Source organism: Frankliniella occidentalis, unplaced genomic scaffold (assembly GCF_000697945.3).
Source record: "Frankliniella occidentalis isolate FOCC.00 unplaced genomic scaffold, Focc_3.1 Scaffold38, whole genome shotgun sequence".
Lineage (NCBI taxonomy): Eukaryota > Metazoa > Arthropoda > Insecta > Thysanoptera > Thripidae > Frankliniella > Frankliniella occidentalis.
In genome coordinates, this window is record NW_026267168.1 from 1401819 (window position 1) to 1406126 (window position 4308).

Here is a 4308-nt window from a genome sequence, read left to right on the forward strand (position 1 = left end):
GGGGGGGTGCCCTGCCCATAGTGCAGGCTGGACTTGACAGCTCTCAGCCGTGTGAATGGACAATATGTGCGAAAAAAAAAGAAGGGTAAGTTTGCAATTTCAAGAAATGAGCCAAGCAGAGTTTTCAGTTTTCGACGTCAAAACACGTTTTTATACAATGTTAAAAGCGTTTTGTAAAGTATAATAATGCCAAAAAATTTGAAGCTAAAAGCAAGTACGGCCAGGTAAAACAGCAGTGTGTGTGTATGTGTGTGTTGTTCATAAAGTAATGACAGAAACAAGCAGAGGGGGAAGGAAAAGGGAGAGGGGGGGGGGCACAGACGCCCCTGGCGTGGCGGCGTTACCGATAATCTGCTGCCGAGACAATGGGGTGTTAGGCCGGTACGGGCTTTTTTGTAGTCCGGCGGCCATTGGTTCGGCTCATGGGAAGCAGACAACGCGCTCGGAGCGCTCCGTTTGGTAAGAGCGTGCGAGTGTCCATGTGTGTGGGTGTGTGCGTGTTTGCGTGTGTGCGTGTGTGTGTGGAGCCGAGGGAATCGGCGGCAAAAGATTAGAGCGGGAGGACTACCTGCGCCTTATCGGTCCAGCGCACCGTGGAGGAGTGTCCGCCTAATAGAGCTGCACTGTGCGTGTGTGTGTGTGTGCGTGCGTGAAAAGTAAAAAATGGGGGGGGGGGGCACCACACTCCCACATACTATAGTATGTGCAAAGCTTGCAGCACAGGCTAATAATGGGCCAGGACGCACAACGCGCCCCTTGTCACAACTCGGATGTTTGCAAAAAAAAGTAACACACAGTAACAGTAACTTTACGGCAACTTATTGCCCTCGACCAGGAGGAATATCCGTCCGGAGCAGCACAGAGGGGATTGAGGAGGTCACGAACCCCTCGCCATCTGCAGGGGTTCATCACACTGCTTTTTCCAAAACACTCGTGTGTAGTGTTCGCGAAAAGTACTGTAACGCTGAAATTATGATTGCTTCGCGGAGGCGAGGTGTCAGCTGACAGGCGTGTGGCGGTCGCATGAGTTTTATGATGGGCTGCAATTGTTCTCCACCCGTTTCTCTCTCGCTCTCTCTCTTTTTCCCTCGCTCGCTTTCGCAGAAACTCATCGTGCGGAGCGAAGTGGATTAGGGATTAAGAGAAGGACAATAATTCATGCCATCAAAATATGGTCGGCAAATCACTTGCATTATTTTGTCGCGCATCTTGGCGGTATTATGCGTCGTAAATTTATTCTACAATCAGCGACAAGTTGTCGTCGGGACGCCGGCCACGACGATGGCAGTGTTTATTGGACGTCACGGCGTCCCCGGTTATAGTTTACGACGGCCTGCGAGGAAAAACAGAGATGCATTCATTTGCCATTTAGTTGCGCACCTGTCGCGCGGTGCACGGCTTTGCGTTGGGCATCGCACCACAAACACTTATTCGTCTGCTCTGCTGCTGGCCGCGAAAAAAAGGGCGCAGCGTGCTTCTTGCAACGCATAGCAGTCTCTTGCGTACATATAATCAACCCCACTCTCAACTCTCCGCTCCGGCATGGCAAGCTGCTGCTGCCGCCGTGTAACACACCGCAATTTTGAGCCAAAATGTAAAGACACAAAAGAAACGTGCCCGTTATTATCAGCCATCAGCGACAAAACTTATCGCTTCTCTCTGACGGCAGCATTTTTTTGCCACAATCTTTGCAAAGGAATTTCAGCTGCACTTTGGGACAGAAGAAAAAATCGCTCTTCAGGCCAGTTTAACTATTTTTATTTTCATCCCCGTCACGTTGACATTCGGCGCCCGATGTGCCCCTCCCTCGCCTTCCACCTCCACGGCGCGTTTGAAATAAGTGCCGCAGCACGTAAGTTGTATTTCGACTCCTTCTGTCCGGTCCGAGCGTCCAAGTCGAGTCCGACGACGACGACGCCAAGAAGGTGCGCGCAGGAGAGCCCCCCTGGCGGTACTCGTCGTCGTACGAGTGTCGTGGTCGTGCCAGGTCGTGCCAAGGGCTCATCGCGGCCCCACCGGCCCGGCTCGGCCCGGCTCGGCTCCACTCGGTCCGGCTCGGCAGGACAACTGGGAAGATAAGCTGAAAAGCAGGTGGACAGCAGCAGCAGCAGCAGCAGCAGCCGTGGAGGAAAACAGAGCGGCCGTCGTCGTTGGCACGCACGGAGCAACACAAGGAGTGAAGCATTTTGTTTGTTGGTCTCCTTTTCATTTTATTTATTTTCTTTTCCTCTGTAACAACTCACTGACAGGTGAATTTACAGCCGCGCGTATCCTGACAACCCAATCAACGCTCTCACGGGCTGGACGGCCGTCTGTCTCTCCCTCCCCCCCCCCTCGTCTCTCTCCCCCTCTCTCTCCCTCTCTCTTTCTCTGTGTCTCTCCCTCTTTCTGACTCGCGCTCCTTGCAAAGGACCGTGCGCGACACGCTGAGCGAGTCTCTTGTCGACGTGCGCCAAAGTTACGAGGAGCGGACTTGTAACCTGACCCGAGCGCGCAGATCTGCAGCTGGGAGTATAAGTACCGTATGCATGCACCGCGCGCGGTCGCCGTTCGTCCGCAGGACACGCGTCGTCGTTTTACTCTTTTACTAGTGCCGGTGGACTGGATGACGCCCTGCCTGCGCTCCCCTGGAGCGTGCCTCCTGCTGCAGTTGTGCGTCAGTTTGTGTTCTTTTATACAGTTCCAGTGGACTGCCGCTCCCTGCTCCTGCGACGACGGCGGGGCGTCAGTTTTATTCCAGTCGACGCTGAGGACGGCGCGTCCTGAAGGCTTCGAGCCCCGACAGCTTGCAGCCACTTGATGGAATGCCGGAAGCAGCCGGGAGGTGTTGGAAATGGGGGGGGATTTGATTTGGTACGGCCCTCAATCCAGGCCGACTTACTTTAACGCTATCAGAGGAGTGACGGGGGTGTCTCTGGGCCATCCGTCAGGCGGCTCCCGCGCGCCCCATGTTCGGCTCCCACTTAGGGGGCGGGTACAAATCACGTTAGATTTTGATGAAGTGCGGAAGGTCCGCCTTATTTGTGTTTACTCCAGTGACGATGATTTATTTACGCAGATCGATTTGCTCGTTTATACGAAATACCAACGTATTGTTTCAGATGTCATGAATAAGTTACAACGAAAATACCCTAAACCCCCTAAAAAGTCACGTCAATCCTGGACGACCCTTCCTTGTCTGTGTCGGCCGGCACCGGCGGCGCGGCTGCTCAGATAGACACTCAGACTCGGAGCAGCAAGAGCAGCAATCGGAAGTGGAGGGAATTATTTACTTTCGATCCAATTCCAGGCGGACAAATCCCCCTATCGCCTGCATCCTGCATAGTATACGCCGTGATCCACCTTGGGCCGGCGCGGCGGCGGCGGCGTGCTGCTGCGGTCATCCTCCCGTCAGCGCCTGATGACTCCATTCCATCTCGTATGTCCTCTTATTTCCCCCTCGCTGCCCCCCCTCTCCCCCCCACCTATATTCCACCCCTTCCCACATACCCATTGCTCTCTTGCCTCGTCCAGTCCTCCAGCACACGACGACCGCATTGCACGTGTGGAGTGTGGAGTGGCGTGGCGTGGTGTTGATTGTGGCCCTGCAGCAGGTGAGCGTACTGGTATGACCCCCCCCCCCTTTCTCTCTCTCTCTCGCTCCTCACGGGACTCCCCGCGGCATGGCAAGTAGTGCCTCTTGATGCATTCGGAGCACGCAGCATACGTGGTGATGTCCGTCCTTCTTTTCTCTCGTACATCCCACTCTACTACTACTGCATACCTCTTTCCTACTATTATTGGTCCGTCAAACTTCTGTATGGCTCTATCTCTCTCTCTCTTTCTCCGCGTCCTCTCTTTCTGTCTCACTGTCGAACACTTCTGTGAAACGAGGGCCTCACTCTTCCTCAAAGAAGAGTCACTCGCGTCTTGTGGCGGTACGTATGGTTAGAGGGATAGAGCAACAAGCCCGCGCACGGCATTTCTTTCTCTCTACTGTACCTCATGAGCGACCAACTTCTGCAGAAAGTCTCCCGTACCGAGAAACACAAACAGAACTCGCCGCGCGCCTGCAGCAGAGGCGTGAGGATGCAGAGGTCCGTAGCGCAGGGACGCAAGGCGGCGGGAGGACACGACGGCGGCGTCCCGGGGACACCGACTGCTTTTGTTGTCCAGTCCAGACAGCAGCAGCAGCAGCGCTGCGCTCTGATACCGGGAGCGTGATTTCTTTCGCCTTCGGCACATTGTCCCCATACAAACACGGGTGAAATACGTCGTTTGTATGGAAATTTATGTGACCGGCGCGATGTGGCGGGGCGGGGCGGGGCG

General features: G+C 54.7%; 2 protein-coding genes across 2 annotated transcripts in view; both read left to right on the top strand.

The window, feature by feature from the left end:
• LOC113213595 (peptidyl-alpha-hydroxyglycine alpha-amidating lyase 2) overlaps positions 1-4308 on the top strand; it is a 21020-nt gene that overhangs the window by 14597 nt on the left and 2115 nt on the right. The window lies entirely within an intron of this gene.
• The window catches only part of LOC113213567 (growth arrest-specific protein 1-like), a 59651-nt gene that overhangs the window by 8869 nt on the left and 46474 nt on the right, over positions 1-4308 (top strand). The window lies entirely within an intron of this gene.